We start from the raw sequence: 18,749 nt of genomic DNA, 5'->3' as shown, positions 1-18,749 counted from the left end.
GCACACACACTGGATGGTCTCTCCACCTTTTAATTGCCCCTGCACTTGCGATGTCTACAAGGTCTCATAGCTTTTGTGTCTAGAATGCTCCTCCAGCTGTGTCCTGTCTATGTGTGTGGGGGTTCTGTCACCCAGTGAGCAGCAAACTTCCCATAGGTGGAATGGTCACTCTTCTCGAGGCCTCCACCAAAAGTCATCAGCGGCTGGGCACTCGGTCTGTGCCTGTGAGTACCACTGAAGCTCACCGGTTCAGTGGGAAGGGTCAAGGACAAGGTCTAAGGCTAGACCATCTGGGACTCCTGTACATGAGGGGGTAAGCTAAGAGATCTCCCTGGAGTCTGCTCTGACTCTATAAAATGAGTTGCATGTCTACCATGGAGTTTCTGGAAATGTTGCTGGCTCCCTTTAAAGCAATGCCCAGTCCTTTGAGTTCCAACATAGTAAGGATGAGCACAAACTGGAAAAGGCTGTGGGAACTGGAACAGGCACAATGGGGAAAGGGTGAATGAGGTTCTCAGAGTCTCACCCATCCTGGACCTGTGGCCCTAACAGCCTCTGTGTGGCCATAATGTGGTTCCCAGACACCCGGCACAGAGAGCAGGCGTCAGAGCAAGACTGAGGTTGAAGAGAGTCATTGTCTGAACAACTTACCCGGAGGGTCTTCTGCAGCCAGAAGAGAGGAAAAGAGGTTCAGATGTGTTAAGACATAGGGCAGCAGAGCTTTCTCACTTGTAACCACTCTCAAAAAAGCCAGCATAGGGCAAGACAGACCTTAGCCTGATGTTTTTAATTCAATTGAAAGAAAGAGACACTATGGATCAATAAATGTACACAGATATACATATCAAACTCACACAATCACCAACACATGGAAGACTATACTTACACAGACATGCTAAAATGCACATATACCCCCCAAAATACACACATTAACATGTAGGCAAATATGTACACAGTGGTAGAAATGGTTAGAATGAATTTCGTTGAGCTGTCTGAGCCCTCCTCAGTCTTTATTTTCTCCCCCAGACCAGGTACTTAAAGATCCGAGTTTATGCCTCAGTCTCATAGTCAGGCATAAACAGGCAACAACCAATGTGTTTGGTACAGAGAAATGACAGGAACACAAGAGTTGTAGGGAAGTTATTATACTTCCCTCTGACAAAAAACCAAGTAAAATGTTGAAAAAGAATATGGAGACAGAGAATCGGAATAAAACCAATAACAGTGTTAATTAAACAGACAAGCATGTAATCTAAACACAGAAAATATACCTTCTTGTCCAGCACCATTGGAGCACTTAGAAAAATTAAAAGCCACAAAGCAAATCTCAATAAAGTCCAAAAAATAAACACATTCTCTAAGCAGATACACTAAAACTGAAAAATAACAAGAAATTAAAAAATTAAAAATCCCAAACTTTTAGAAATTTAAAGGTACACTCTTAAAACCCTCCTCAGTTAAAGAGAAAACCAAAACTAAAATCACTGATACTTAAAAAATACCAACAGTGAGAAGCTTTTGTCCCCAAAGCTGTGAGTGGCAGCCAAGTGTGCACTGAGAGGAAAATCAGTGTTAAATGTTTTTGCTTTTATACAAAAGGAATGAAAATAAATTTTCTGATAAGTCAAGAAATTAGAAAAAGAAAAGTAGGAAGACCAAAAACTGAAAATGACAAGAAGAAATTAATATGTTAGAAAGAAAAAGTTACTACAATTCATTAAATCCCATAGCAAACTTTTAAAAGACCAATAAAATAAATACTTATCAAATCTAATGTTAAAAAGTGCATATACCATTAAAAATCAGAAAGATCAAATAAAAAGATATTACAGGGAGAATAAAAACATTAAGTGATTTACAACACCCAAATCAATGACAAAACCTTGGAAAATCTAGAAGTGGGATAATTTTCTAGAAGAAATTTAAGTTGCCAAAATTGATCCAAAAGTAATAGAAAACATGATGGATCAGTAACCCTGAAAATGGAAGAGATCTCAAAGAACTGGTACTTTAAAAAAAAAAGACATCAAACCAACTGAGATGGTTTCTTTGGGGAAAAATCCTATCAGTCTTTCAAAGACTAAATCATCCTTTGTTCCACAGCAGAGAAAAAAGATGAAGTTTCCTTATTCATTCTGTGAAGCTTGACCAAGGTGCGCGCGCGCGCACGCACGCACGCGCACACACACAGATTAATTCCATTCCCAAATAAAGATACGAAGATCCTATACAAAACACTAACAAATAGATGACTGCAGTAGATCTCACGTGGTCAAGCCGAATTATTCCAGAAGGCAGGAGTGGCTCAATACCACTGAGTAAGAAGAGAAAACTCATCTGATCATCTATAACAGAAATTTGGCAACTATGGCCCATTGGCCAGCCACTGGGTTTAATAAGTTAAACATTATCTATGGCTGCTTTTTTCAGCTACAAAGCAGAGCTGAGTAGTTGTGACAAAGACTGTATGTCCCCAAGCTCAAAATATTTACTATCTGGCCATTTAAGAAAAAGTTTGTCAACCTCTGATCCACAACATGCAAAAAAAAAAAAAAAAAAAAAAGCAGAGATGAAAAGGGTGATAAAATGTTTCAGTTATTCCTAAATGAAACACTCAGTGGATTAAGAATAAAAGGAAATTTTCTTAGCAAAAAAGAACATCTTAAAGGAATAATTAGCATTGTGCTTAATAGTACCAGGCATTCTCTCTTCTGGGCTTTTGGACATAAGGCTGCCTCTGCCAATAGTTTTCGCATGATATGGATGGATAGAAAGAAGCAGTAAAATCAGGGCAGTTGGGAGCCCGGACTTGGGAGTCAGATTAGCAGGGTTCAAATCCTGCCACTCCCACCTGTGACCCTAGGCAACTACTTAACTTCCCTGTGCCTCAACAAGCTTATCTGTAAAAAGGAAAAATAATAGCACCAATCTGATAAATGTAGTGTGAGGAATAAAATGAGTCAATATGTATAAATTGCTTATAATAGTGCCCAGTACGTAAGTGTAATGTGTTTACTGCTAATACTGATAATAGTATTGTTCCTTTTGTCTGGACCAGGTTGGCTTCTTGTCCAAGGACCAGGCTAGTCTCTCACAGACTGCTATTGCTAGCAAGAGCATAGCCAGCCAGAGCTTTCCAGAAGGCAACTTGCCGGCATGCTTCCACATCCTTAAAAATGCATCACACTTCGCCCCATCATTCCTGTTCTCAAAGTCTAGCCCAAGGAGGTAATCATAGATGCTTACAAAGAACTGACTTCATTTATAACAGTTAAAAACTGGAAACAATGTAAGCGTTCAACAATAAGGAACTATTTTGGTAAACTGAGCATCCATATGATTAAAAGTTACGCAACATAAAAATGATGCTATAGAAATGTATTTACTGACATGGAAAGTTACTCTCGACTGATAAAATTTACAAATGGTTAAGAAGTGAATAATGTGATTTTATTTTAATAAAAGGACTGAACCCCAAATGTTTACCACAATTACCTCTGAATTATAGGATTGTAAATATTTTGCTTGTTCCTTTTACTTTTGTGTATCACTCATATTTTCTAATTTTTCATTGTGTACAGGTAGTCCTTACCTAATTTTAAAAATTAAAGATTTTTAAAATAAAGAACAATAGCAGGATGCTTCAAAAACACTACTAAGAAAGTAAAAAGATAATTCACAGAATGACAAAATATTGCAAATTATATATCTGATAAAGGATTATAATCAGAATATATAGAGAACTCACATAATTCAATAATAAAAACACAAATAGCCCAATATAAAAATGATCAATGCATTTACATAAACATTCCTCCGAAGAAGATACACATATGGCCAATAAGCATATGAGAAGATAATTAACAACATTAGGTATAAGGAACATGCAAATCAAAACCACAATGAGAACCACCCACTAGGATGGCTATAATAAAAGTCAGAAAACAATAGGTGGTGGTGAAGACCTGGAGACACTGGAACCGTCACACTACTGCTGGGGAATGGAGAGTCGCTTTGAAGAATTGCCTGGCAGTTCCTTAAACAGTTAAACAGAAGTTACCATATGACCCAGCAATTCCACTCCAAGTTATTTACCCAAGAAAAGTGAAAACTTATCCACACAAAAACTTGTACATGACTTTTCGTCATAACAATACTCAAAATTACCAAAAACTAGAAACAATCCAAATGTCCATCAAATAATGAATGGATAAAGAAAATGATATATGCACACAATGGCATATTATTTGATAATAAAATGCAATGAAGAAGTGATGCACACTACAATATAGATGAACCTTGAAAACATTACACTAAACAAAACAAGTTAATCACTAAAGAGCACATATTGTATGATTCCATTTATATGAAATGTCTGGACTAGGCAAAGCTATTAGGAAAAAGTAAATTACTGGACATCCTACCTTTCCTCTCACTACAGTGGAGGCTCTACTTGCACCCCAACCCAAGGCCAACCCTGCACTGGGGTCCGGGGTCAGGTGCCTTTCTGGCCTAGTCAGGAACACTACTCCATGATTCTTCTCACCCTCCTCTGCATCATCGGACTTCCTACCTACTGGATCATCCCCATCAGCATTCGAACATGTGACACTAGTTCCCATCATTTTTTTAAAAAAATCTCTGACTATATACTCTCTTTTGGCTCCCACCTCATTTCTTTCTCACTTTTACAGAAAACCATCTAGAAAGCCTTACTTACATTTGTCTCTAACTATTGATTTTTCCATTCTCTCTGCTCTACCAAAACATGTTTGTCAGGTCACAATGACTCAGGCCTCCATAATCAATCTACTGGCAGTATTTGATACAGTCAGCCACTCCTCTCTCTGAACTACCCATTCCCCAGCGCCCCTTGCCTTGCAGAGCACAGTGATCTCCCCACACCACTGGCCACACCTTCTCAGTCTTTGCTGATCCCTCCTCCTCACTCACCTTTTCTGATCATCTGAGCACCTCAGGGCTCTGTGCTCAGACCTCTAATCCTTCTCATCCACTCTCACTCCCTTGGGGATTCTCCTCAGGTCTTACATCTGAAATAGCCCATACATTGATGACTCTCGCACTGAGCTCTCTTCAGCATGGATGACTCCTCTGAACTCCAGCTGTCAACTTCACATATCCCCCTGGACATCTACTAAGTTTCATAGATTATCCGGTCCAGAATCCAATTTCTGATCACTCCCCACCCACCTGCTCCTTCCAGTCTTCCTTTGGTAAGCAGATGCCAACTCCTTTCTTCTAGATGCTCCAGCCAAAAACAATGCGATCACCTTAGACTCCTTGAATGCTCCACATTCAATCCATCGGCAAATCCTACTGGCACCATCTCCAGTACATAACAGACTCGGACCACTTGTCCCCTGGTTCCTCATCATCTGGATTATTGCACCAGTCTCTAATGGCCTCCCTGCTTTTACCCTAGCTGCCAAATCTGTCTCAACACAATAGCCACACACGTCAGAGCATGTCACCTCTCTGTACAAATTCCTCCAATGATTTGCCAGCTCACTCAGAATAGAGCAAAAAGGCCTTACAACAGCAACAAGCAAAAGTCTCTCATGATGAGGCTTTCACACCTCCCTCATCTCACGCTGGTCCTTGACCATTCCCAGCACCTGGGTGATCTTCCCATGGCAGGAACTCTATTCCCATAATAGATCCGTAACTGACTTCTCCACCTCCTTCAAGTCTTTTCGACTTAACTGTATTCTGTTTTACAATTCTTATTCACCATATTTTAAATTGCAGCTCCCTACCAGTAATTCTTACTCCTCCTTCCTTGCTTTTTCTCCTTACCGACCAACACCATCTGACATAGCATCTACTTTACTCAGGAATTTGTTTATTGTATCTCCTTTCCCATGAGGACAGATATGTTTATCTTCTTTAACACTCTGCCCCCAGTATTAGAGCATTGCCTGGCACATATTTACAGTTCAGTAAATATCGATATGTAATGAATATGAATGACTAAATAGCAGGGGGATAGGTGATCCTTGGCTTCTAAATTTCCAAAAGTAGATGATATGCCATTAAAATAATGGTTTTAAAAGGATGTCTTGTCCAGCCAGTTTTCCTGTCATATATAGATGATATGAAAATATACAGGAGGATAAAACTAAAAAAAGAAAATGTACAGAGAAGAAGCAAGAACTAGAAATTTATGATGGTTTCTGATAAGGCACCCCCACATCCCACTCCCCAGGTTAGCCCCAAAGCTATACGTGGAAGATATCCCCTTCCCTAACTTTGGGGATCTGGTAAATAGCAGCCACTTAGAAGTTGGCAGAGGAATTGGGGCAGGAGGTACTTGGCAGAAGATGGCTGAGGGGTGTTGTGGGAGAGAGAACCTAAGACAGTCTCTGTCATTTCCTGCAAATCCCAGAGTTCACAAAAGAGTTGCCAAATTGTACCATGCTCTCTAGGAGGACTGGGAAGTGTGGCAAGAGGGAGAATGAGCCAGGGAAACCTAAAAAGACCTTATGGCCCATATGACAAGACTGTGTGGTCTATGTCCTCAGAAATCAGTGGACCTACAGATAGATTCAAGGAGGACATGAGCTGGTGACCAGGGGTCCCTCCCTGTGGACATCCTGATATGATGAAAGTCCAATCCAGAATTTAGCTGCCTCCCAGGGGTGAGGACAAATAGGAAAAGCTCCAAAATGACCAAGAATATTAAATCAACACTGTTGAAGATTACCAGGACTTTTTCATCATTAGAAAAAAAAAGTGAGTTCAACAGAGAGATTAAGTTACATAACATAAAAACTACAGGTGTGACTTGAAAATATCATTCCTGCTGTTTCCCTAATCTGACTTCTAATGAAGTATTCTTAAACCCACTTCTACTTTTCCTCAGGAAGTCCAAGAATAAGTTAGCATGCCTATAGCAATGAGCCCCAAAGAAACAGAACAGCCCTTCCGTGTCTTAACCCAGATGTGCCAAAGCCAACCAACCCTCAGATGTTAGTGGAATCCCATAACCCAAAGCTCCAAGAGGGTCAGATGTTCTCTCATTCCAAGTGTGTTCTTGACCTCATTTTGCAATAGCTAGGCATCTAGTCTTGGACCATGGCAAGGAAAAAAAAAAACAAATGCAAAAGGCTCAGTCGTTGAAGTGTCATCTCAGGCTTTGGCAAAAAGTCTAACCATTAAAACTTTATTTTCCCATGTCCAAGGTTCAAGGCCCCTCATCATTCAGCTGGCCAAGCAAAAAAAAGTCCGATCAAGGCATGGACTGGCAGCCTCTCCAATTTCAGCTAAGAGCCAATGTTCAGTTCCTGAGCAACCAGAGCCATGCAACAAAGACATGCTTCTCCAGGCCTGATCCAGGCTAATGGGCACTCTAATCCCTCGGAAGACCCAAATCAGCACAACACATTCTGAACATTTAATCTCCCATTTTCATTCAGTGGGCCTAACACATTTCATAAATATGGGCAGCAGAACTGACAAAATAATCTAAGCCTGCCTTTCTGTGAAGCGAAGAAAGTGAGGGAAAGGGGTCATATCACTAGTGTTCTCTCCTGCATAGTGACCACATGAATCAAAGAGAAAAGTTCCTGGTCAAATGCAGGTATCACCCAAGTTGTAATGTTACACCTTGGGTCACCATATTGACCCACACACCCGCCCCTGAAAAAGAAGTCTATTTTTTTAAATAATTTTCAGCAGGCTTTCATTGCCTATGTCAACCCAGAGGTAGACATGTAAACTGTGTGGAAAGTAATTTCTAACATAGCACAAATCATTATCATGAAGATAGAATGATGTTACAACCCAGCACTGGGGTTATTGTGAGGTCTTGAGTTGATTTCTGTGAAGACATTCTGTGGCCAGTACAGTTCACCATGATAAATGTTCTTGTTGATATTACCAGTGTCATTGGTTTGATCCCTAACACTGCTGCCTCAGTTTGACATGTGCATAACTGTGTGAAAAAACAGTATGATGATTCCTCTAATTCTTTTATAAATGTCCTAAAGCTTAAGAAACAGAGCTTGTTTGCTCATGCACACACTGATACAAACACAGACATAACATACAAGTACTCATCCCTACATGTAGATCATACAAAGCCCCAGATATGCAGGCACCCCAATTTCAAACCTACCCGACGCCATGCATACTCAACCTCTCATGCCCCCCAAACCACAGAAACATATGCCCACAGCCAGCTACCATGTTGATTCAGCAGAACCCTTAACACTCATAACAAAAATCACTTAATTATTTCCACAAGTGGAACACTGGGCTTTCAACCTCTCATTGACACTTTCTGCAGTCCTGCCCCTGTGTCTGTCAAAAGGGGATCATTGCTCTGCTTACTCTCACTTCAAGCTGGACCAACAAAGGTAGGATGGAAGGGAAGACCTTTAACAAAAATGCTGAATTGTTTCCAAAAGGCCCAGGGAATAAATGTGCCTGAAATCTAGCAAAGTCAAGCAGATGGTGAGCAGAGAAGGGCCCATTTGACTATTGGCCTGTTCCAGATGGGGGACTCAAATGGAGTGGGGAAGCCTGTGGGGGGGTCCCAGCTTGCTGGCCCTTTCCCAATTCAAAAGCCTAAGGTAGGTATGTGGATCGATGATTTGGTCCTCAGAAAACAGGATGACCACATGCCCCCCATAGAAAGCCCAGAAAAATGGAATCTATCCAATAGGTTGAGTGAAAGAAGACCCCATCAGAGTCTTCAAACTTAAGAAGAAAGTAATGAGACATCACTAATTCCAAATCTGAGATGATTCCAACAGGGCCCGGGCCAAAGCTTACCTTACCTTCATTCTGCTTGTGTAGACAGTTTTGCTTACCAAAAGTTCCAACAATCTACTTCAGAGAAAAACTATTTTTGAAGGCCTTCCCAGAACTGCAGAAGCATTCATCAAACTATAGACACTAATCTTAGCTATCTCAAATTCAATTTAAAAAGTATTTTGGGGGCGCCTACTATGTGCCAAAGTCAACCGACTTTCTAGTTACTATGTGCATTTCCATACACAAAATCATATTACTTTTGAAATATTTTATGTTTTGAACTTGCTGCTAATTCGGTCTTGTTTCCCCATGTCTCAGTGAATGTAAAAGAGGTAAAGACACTGGGTCAGTTAATAAGCTTCACTGAGCATCCTCAGGGGAACTTGTACTCAGCAGCAAGTCCCAAGCACTGTTTTGACTGAGGCTAGGGGGCAGAAGGGGACAGGGATGGTGACAGGACCAACAGGGGTAAAAAAGGCATTGAATTAGACCTCGGAGAGAACTTCTTATACTGCAGATTTCCAAGGAAAGATGAGAATTTCCCTCAGGGAAGAGAAGAACCTTTTTTCTCTGGGTGGGAAAACAGGTCCCTTGTGGACCAGGGGAAAGACCTCTCAGGAAGAGGGGAGTTCGTTGCAGTGGAGGCGGAAGCAAGGATGGCTGGTGGAAGGGGGATGGGGCCTCCTCCTCCTTGATGAGGCCCTGGAGTTTGCCAGACGAGTTTCACCCTGGGCTGTCCCCCCTGCAGTGTGCATCCAGGGAGGAGGGGTGCACCCCCGAGGAGACCACAGGAATGCCAAGCAGGGGAAAGGCGCCCTGAGCCAAGGGCTCCGGCAACAAGGATCCAATATCGGCGGGTGACTCCAGCCCCCGTAACAGGAGAGACCGTAAAGTATGTGCTCTGCTTCCCAACCAGCAAACACAGCAAATAACCAATTACTCCAAATAGCTAACAGATTTCGGCTCTGATTTCCCTCCCCTTGCCTCCCCTGTGCCTTCACTTGTCATTTGATGGGCGATTTGTATTTGCTCAGAAAATGAGAGAAGGAATGACTCACAAAGGAAGGTCCAGATCACACGCAGTGACAGGCATCAAACCTCCCTAATCAGAACTAATGGGAGTGGGGGGAGGCCAGGCTGCACTGGCAACACATCTGAACGGGCGATATTTTTAAAGAAGTATAGTTTTGTTTGTTTTAAGCACATACAGTAATTCTTGCTAAACCAATATTGCCAAATACATGTCCTTAAGAAACCTATTTTAATGAAGGTAAGTACCTTCCTAATTAAAACAAGGATATATACAAACGTGCAGGTAAAACCACTGGCATTATTAAAGTTAAGACACTCTCTCTCCCTCACACTCTTGAGTTCAGAGGTGCAACCACGAGTTCTGAGACAAACTGCCTTGGATGCCTTCTGGAAATGCTTCCTCACTCAGGAGCCACACCCTGTAATTGATTCCTTCGCTCAGAAAACCTTTGCTTCAAAGTCTTTGGATAAATTGTTGTCAGTACTCATGAGCTGTTCAATGAGGCATTCCCCCCAATTAAGGCAAATGGGTCTGTCCTTAGAGAATTAGACCATGAAATCAATGTGTAGGTTGTTCAAAGCAAAGAGAGGCAAAATCACCTCACTGGAGAAGAGTGGCTCCAACACTAAGCCTTAACCCTAAGCAAGTAGACTGTATTCATAAATCTAAAGAAAGAATATATTTGAGAAAAAAAAGGAATTGTCAGTCCTAGAACTAGTGGAAACTAGGAGTAAGGGTTCACTGTTGACAGTGGTTTACATCAGCACCATCAGGGAAGAAGGGAGACCAGCTTAGGGACAAAAGCCATCCTCACCTTGAAGGCAGATGCATCCGCCCATCCTGGTCAGCTGCCACTAAATCTCTAGTCACAGAATTCTCCTTCCTCATTTGGACTCCTCACTCATTCCCGATCACAGTTTGTCTTCCCGGTTGCTGAGCCTATTGAGGGACCACAACTGGACCACACCCAAAGTCACGTGCCCCTAGGCAGAAGGACCTCTCACTGCAATCTCACAAACTGGCAACCTTGGTCTAGAGACTTGTGAAAGATGTATAACTGACCCATCAGGTGTCTGCACCCACAAGGTTAAGGACACATCCACTCAGGAAAGACTGCAGGAACCTCCCTAAGAGAACACCCCTCCTAGTGGGCCTGTTGGGAAAGAGTTAGGTCTCCTCCACTTAAAAGATTCCTACATAGAAGTCATAGGCAAGAACCATGGCCCTGACCTGGCTAGCTAACACCGGACACCACGGCAAACAGAAAACCAACTGTTTAGCCTAACAGAAAAGACTCTGACCCTGCTTCCCTTCTTCCCTTCTTCCTTCTCCACCCTGCTGAATTCCTAACTGGCCGAGTAAAAATATAGCATCCTTTGACTGTTTCCTTCTTCCTTTTATCTGAGTCTGAGATTAGGAGCCCCTGCACTGACGGACAGAAGCCATCTGAGCTCCCAGTATTTGACAAGCAAGGACTCCCCTCTGTAAGGACAGACAGTAAGAAGAGATTAAAGTTAAAAACAAGGGGAATGGTATGAAGATTAAGACAAGTGGTACGATAAAGAACTGAGTAAAAAATAAAACAAAACAAATGACTAATTTGTGCCCATAGGAGTCTCCAGAGGATACCACAGATAAGAAGACAGACTTTTGGTCCTTAAGGAAATACAACCTGCAGGAAGACAACCATGACTGTCAAACTTAAAACTATATTATTTGCAATACCCAAGTGCTGGAAATAGTGCTAAGTGCCCACCAGTAAATGAGCAGGTCAAAAAATCTCTGGTATACAATGGAATACTAGGCAGAAGAAAGAAAGAAAAGGAAGGAAGGAAGGAAGGAAGGGAGGGAGGGAAGGGCTCCTGCCCTTGTGACAGAATGGCTGGCACTGTAGAGTGTTACACCAAGTGAAATGACCCAGTTGGTTAAAGACAAATACCATATGATCTCACCTATGAGAAGAATCCAATGAACAAAATAGTCTAATGAACAAAATAGAATTAGAGGCTTGGAAACATAGAATAGACTGACAGTGGCCACAGGGGAGGCAGGCAGGGGATAACGGTGGAAGGAAGGGGAAGAGACTAGTCAAAGAATATGTGTGAATGACCCATGGACATGAACAGCGATGTGGGGATTGACTGTGGGAGCAAGGGGTGGGCTGGGCAGAGGTGGGCAAAGGGGGAAGGAATTGGGAAAATTGTAATAGAATAAAAATTTTTAAAAAGATATTGCTTTCCAGCAAAATGACAATCTAGAGGACCAGAGGAACCCTCCAAGTAAAAATACCTAAATTAATAGATGTCTTCAAAATCCTTTTTGAATGAAAGATTCAGCTGATAGGAATGTAAAATAAAAATCTTTGGGACAAATAAGTAAGCAAAAATCCAGAGGAATAAGGAACCAAAATGCAAATTAATTATGGGCCCCAAAAGCCCAAGCTGAACATTTAGTTTTAAGAGAATCTGGGTTTGTAGTATTTCCAGGCATCTGGTAAAAGTACACACATACCCTCTCTGAAAGAATGAGACTTTCATCCAGACCTCAAAGAACTCTCAAAGTTCCAAGGAACATGAGTTCACAATCGAAAATGGTGAAATGCGCAAGGAACAAGGCACCATGAGCAAGAGTCAGCTAAGAACACCAACTGTGGAACAGATCTGCTAGCACAACAGAATTATCAAAATTAGGACTTTAAGGAAAAAAAACTGTTTAAAAAAAAGGCATTAAAGATATGGCAAAGAAACAGGAGACTTTCCAAAATAAATAAGCAGATTTGGGGGGGGGAGAAATTTTAAAGATAAAAAGTATAACATTAAGACTAGAAACTCAATTGATGGGGTTAAATAGCTATTAGAAACAACTAAAGACCATGTGAACTAGGAGATATAGCTTCAGAAATTAACCAGAGTGCAAGACAAAAGGTACAAATAATATGAAAGAAAGTTGAACTGACATGAAAAATAGGGACAATCCAATGTAGATGTAAGCAGAGTTCCAGAAGGAAATGACAGAGAATAGGGACTATGTAATATTGGAAAAGGCAATGATGGAGAACTGTCTAGACCTAATTAAAAGAAAAACAAAAAACAGCCCTCAGCTTTAGGACAAGAGCCCAATGGAAGCCAGAGACAGTGAAGCAAACATTCAAAGTACTGACAGAAAATACATGTCAGTGAAACCAGCGTTTCTGAACTAAGGGTGAAATAAAAATATGAATGGACCCACATTAAAGGAATTCCTATAAGCTTTACCTCCTAAAGAAAAATGACGATGCTAGCCCTGGCAGGGGGCTCAGTTGGTTGGAGCATCATCCTGTACACCAAAAGGTCATGGGGTCAATCCCCTATCAGGGCACATACCTAGGTTTTGGGTTCATTCCCCAGTGGGGGTTCATATGGGAGGCAACTGATCAATGTTTCTTTCTCTCTCCTTTCCTCTCTCTCTACAATCAATAAATGCATCCTCAGGTGTTTGAAAAATAAATAATATGATACTAGGAGGAAGAAGTCTGACATATGAAAAGAAATAGTAACTGGGTTACTTTTTACTAGAAAAATTGATTGCTTAAAAGATAAGGCTTAAAAATGTAGTTTGTAAAAGTAAAACTAAAATATTGAACAAAAATTTATAAATTGGTATGTGATTAGAGTTAAAGCATTCTATATTCCTTGTAATCTTCTGGAGAAGGCTGTAAATATCAATTAGACTTAGAGTTTGCTCAGTTAAATAGGTACATTAAAGTTTATATAATTATCACTGAAGGAACAGAAACAACATATAGTTTAAAAACCTAAAAGAGAAGAAAGAATGAAGGGGGGGGTGAATCTCTCAAGCCAAAAAAAAAAAAAAAGACAAAAAAAGGGGCAGAACTAATAGAGATGTAAAATAAGATAGCAAAAATAAACCCAAATATATAAATAAACACAATTTACTGGACTTTTCAATTCACTAATTAAGAGAACAATATTATCAGAACACATCTTAAAAATCCACCCAATTGCTAGGACTTAATACAGTCACAGAAAAATTGAAAGATAAAAGATAGAAAAGGGTGTACCAGAAAAATACTAAAACAAAGCTGGTGTAGCTATATTAACATGAGACACAACAGACTTGAAGGCAAAGTTCCTTAGCAAAAATTATAAAAGGCAAAGGAGTAGGGATTCACTACATATTGTTAAAAGATTCAATTCTCTAAGAAGATAGAAGTATTAAAAACGTGTTTGTGCTTAATTACATGGCATCAAACACATAAAGAAAAAGTAGTCAGAAACCTAAGCGGAAACCAACAAAAATCACAACAAGGCAGAATATTTTTATATACCTCTTTTGGAAATTAATAAAACACACACACAAAATTCAGAAAATAATAGGTAGGCTAACACAACTAACAAGTCTGATCCGAATGGATATATAATGTATAAAAAACACATTTGGAGAATACACCTTCCTTTCAAGTGCACACAGGACAGTTACAAAAATTGACCTTATGCAAGGCCATAAAGCAAGTGTCAAGAAACATTACACAAACTAAATTCCCTAAACCCTAGTACAGTTGAGCTGGAAGGCAGCAAGAACCAGGAAATTCAGAACTTCTAAAACATACTTTTAAACAATTCAGGCGTCAAAAAGAAATATAACAAAAATCAGAAAATACTCAAACTGGAAAATAATGAAAATACCATTTATCAAAACCTGCCAGAAGCATAAAGCAGTACTTAGAGGGAAGTTTATAGCCTTGAGTTTACATTTTTTTGAAAAAAAAGAATGTTTGAAAATCAATAAACTAGATATAGCAATTAAGATAAAAATATAATAAACCTTTATCTTATAAAATAAGATAAAATATATAAAAGGGATGAGATAATTTTAAAAAGAAATTAATAAACTAGAAAACAAGGACAATAGAAGATGAACAGAGCTAAAACTTGGCTCTCTGAAGAGACAAAAATATCTTCATTTCTGACAAGAACAATAAAATATAACCTTAGGAATGAAAGGAGGCATAACTAGATTGAGAAAAAATTTTTCTGATAAAGTAAGAAAAATGTTATAAAATGCATCAATAATTTTCGAGAAAAAATGGATGAGATCCTATAAAACATAAATCACTAAAAGTGACTCACATAGAAACAGAAAATCTCAAAGATCCTATAAATATTTTTAAAATTTCATCTCCAGTTTAAAATATCCCTAAGAAGAATGCTAAGTCTAAACAGTTTACAAATGAATATACTATTTACGCAAGATATAATGGTAATCTTTTGTTATTCATTCAGAGACTAGAAACAGAGGAAATATACCCTAGGTATTTTTAAGATTAGTATTATTGAAATATCAAAAGCTTAAAAGGACAATGAAATTAAAAAAAAAAAAAAACTTCCGGCCATTATCACTCATAAAAATAGACGCAAAAAAAAAAATTCCTAAGCTGTCTGCAAACTGAATCCAGCAATAAATTTTAAGAGATACTATATCATGACCAGGATACATTGTTTCAGAAGTGAAAAGTTGTTTCAGCATTAAGTATATATATAAATATAAATATAAATATAAATATAAATATAAATATAAATATAAATTAATAAAAATATACAAGTATATATATTAAGGTAATTCACTACATCAACAGATTAAAGAAAATCATATGATCACCTCAACAGGTACAAAAAGAACATTCAATAAAATTTAATATCGTTCTTGATAAAAAAAACCAAAACCTCTTTGCTAACTAGCAATCATTTGGCTGATAAATTTCATACTTGTGAAAAATAAAAATATGCACTTTTAAATTAAGAGCAGATAAAAAACTCTCTATTACCAAGTTACATAGAATATTAAACTGAAGGTCCTAGCCAGTATATTAATACAAGAAAAATAAATAACAAAAAAGAAAAAGAAATTAAAAGTACATAGAAGAATCAAAACTGTGATTAATAACAAATTGTATAATTTACTACACAAATAAAACCCCAGAAAAATCCTCAAATCAGTAGAATTAATAGGCAAGTTCCACAAAGTTTCTGGATATAACACCAGCATTCAAGAATTAATTTCATTTATATATGAGCAAAAAAATTAATAGTTAGAAAATGTACCTTAAAAACCCAAAGTGAAAATAACACTAGAGCATAAACTACCTAGAACTAAATCTAATAAAAGAAGTACCAGACTTTTTGGAGAAAATTATAAAAGTTTATTGAGAGACATTTTTAAAAATCTAAATAAATGTAGAGCTATATTATATTCACAATTAAAAGACAACACTATAAAAATATTGGCTCTCCCAAAACTGATGCAGAAATTCACTGTAACTCAATTACAAATCACAATAGCTTTTCAAAAAACAATTGGCAAGCTGATTCCAAAACTGAGGTGGGAAAGCAAAGGACAAGAATAACAATAACACTCCTGAAAATGAACAAGGTGGACTATTCCCCTTACCAGACATCAAGGCTTATGATCCTGCAATAATCGTATGAATAAGACAGCACAGTATTAGTGCAAGGAAAGACAGAGAGACCAGTGAACAGAATAGAGAGCCCACAAACAGACATGCACTTAAATGGAAACCTGATATGGGGCACGGCCATTCATTTGTGGATCACTGAGAGAGGACGGGTCATTCTATAGTGCAATGATATGAATTCACTGGTTATCTGCCTGAGAAAAAGAAAAATCTGATCTCTACTTCACACTTTACACACACGTGCACATGCATCAGTTCAGAGGGGTTAAGGACTTAAGTGTGAAAAGCAAAACTCTAGAATTTTTAGAAAAAAATATATGCAAATATGTCTTTTCAAAAAAAATGGTTGAAGCAATAGAGAGAGAGAGAGATGAAGTGATAGCCCAAGGTACCCAAAATATACATAATAGGAATTTCACAGGAAGAGATCTTAAAAATACTTGAGCCTAGAAGCTATAGAAATTAACCTAATGGTATTTTCAAATAGCTGGTTCTTTGAATAAAAAACAACTATAAAATAGAAAAAGGGCTATTAAGCTTAATAATAAAGATAAGGGACTTCCAGCCAAGATGGAGGCATAGATGGAAATACTATACCTCCTCACACAACCAAATTTAAGGACAACAAAGATTTAGTAACAATAATGCAACCAAAACAGAAATAAAATTGAACTGTACAACAACAGACCATTCATCCAGACTGGTAAGAGGGGTAGAGCCGGCGGTTGGTGGAGTGGGGTCGAGGCAGGAAAAAGCAGCCAGACCAACCCAAGCACACAGGTGGTGGTTGGCAGATCCCAGGCATGGGGTGGCAACAGGCAGACACAGTGAGGGCACAAGGCGGCTGGCTGACTGCGGTCACACATTCACATGCAGATAAACCAGGCAAAGAAGCAAGCAGTGAGACAGACCGTGCAACCCAGGACCCCAGCGACGGGAATTAAAGCCTAAAAACACCAATTGGAAAAACTTTCAGGGGTCAAGGTGCCAGGAAAGGCTCACTTACAGGAGTTCATTGGAGAGACCCACAGGGTCCTGGAGGGTACACAAGCCAACACACCCAGGAACCAGCACCAGAAAGGGCCCTATTTGCTTGTGGGAAGTGGCAGAGGGGACCAAAATCCAAGAGAGAGCAGAACAAAAGCCATTGCCCCTCTCTGACCACACCCTCACATACAGCATCACAACCCAGTGACTGGCTTGACCTGTCCTGGTGAACACCTAAGGCTCTGCCCCTCATACATAATAGGCACAAACAGACCAAAACATTACGGCTTGAGAAGAACAGCTCAAAGCCCCAGAGGTAATACTTTTAAGTGACCAAGAGATAACCACCCTACTGGGTGCACAGTTCAAAACACCGGTGATCAGCTCACAGAACTGGTTGATTTTAGTCACAAAGTAGAGGAACCTATAAGACTAAACTAACTGAAATGAAGGGAAATACACAGGAAACCAATAGTGATAGAAAGGAAACTGGGACTCAAATCTAGGGAGTGGACCAGAAGGAAGAAAAAAATGACCAAACAGAAAAGGATGAAGAAACAAGAATTCAAAAAAAATGAGGAGAGACTTAGGAACCTCCAGGACATCTTGAAACATTCCAACATCCAAATTATAGGGGTACCAGAAGGGGTAGAAGAACAGCAACAAGTGGAAAACTTATTTGAACAAATAATGAAGGAGAATTTCCCCAATCTGGCAAAGGAAATAGACTTCCAGGAAATCCAGGAAGCTCAGAGAGTCCCAGAGAAGTTGGACCCAAGAAGGAGCACACCAAGGCACATCATAATTACATTACCCAAGATTAAAATTAAGCAGAGAATTCTAGAAGCAGCAAGAGATAAGGGGACAGTCACCTACAAAAGCGTTCCCATCAGACTGTCAGCAGATTTCTCAGAAGAGACCTTACAGGCAAGAAGGGGCTAGAAAGAAGTATTCCCAGTCATGAAATCCAAAGACCTACATCCAAGATTGCTCTATCCAGCAAAGCTTTCATTTAGAATGGAAGGGCAGATAAAGTGCTTCTCAGATAAGATCAAATTCAAGGAGTTCATCATCACCAAGCCCTTATTATATGAAATGTTAAAGGGACTTATTTAAGAAAAAGAAGATAAAAAAGATGAACAGTGAAAGGACAGCAAACTCACAGTTATTAACAACCACACCTAAAACAAAAGCAAACTAAGAGGACACCTAAAACAGGAGCGGAGCCACAGAAATGGAGATCATATGGAGGATTAGCAACAGGAGAGTAGGAGGAGGAGAAGGGGGAAGAAGGTCCAGAAAATAAATAGCATAGACGGTAGGTAGAAAATAGATAGAGGGAGGGCAAGAGTAGTATGGGAAATGTAGAAGCTAAAGAACTCGTGACACATGGACATGAACTAAAGGGGGAAAATATCGGGGGAGAGGGTATGCAGAGTGGAGGGGAATGAAGGAAGGGAAATGAGACCATTGTAATAG

The 18,749-nt window shown here is 39.4% G+C and overlaps 1 protein-coding gene across 21 annotated transcripts in view; it reads right to left on the bottom strand.

Moving 5' to 3' along the window:
• Positions 1-18,749, bottom strand: part of DYSF (dysferlin) — a 203,049-nt gene that overhangs the window by 31,775 nt on the left and 152,525 nt on the right. The gene's annotated exons all lie outside the window — the stretch shown is intronic.

Source organism: Artibeus jamaicensis, unplaced genomic scaffold (assembly GCF_021234435.1).
Source record: "Artibeus jamaicensis isolate MK-2021 breed Jamaican fruit bat unplaced genomic scaffold, CSHL_Jam_final contig_3174, whole genome shotgun sequence".
Lineage (NCBI taxonomy): Eukaryota > Metazoa > Chordata > Mammalia > Chiroptera > Phyllostomidae > Artibeus > Artibeus jamaicensis.
This window is presented reverse-complemented; position numbering and strand designations above follow the sequence as displayed.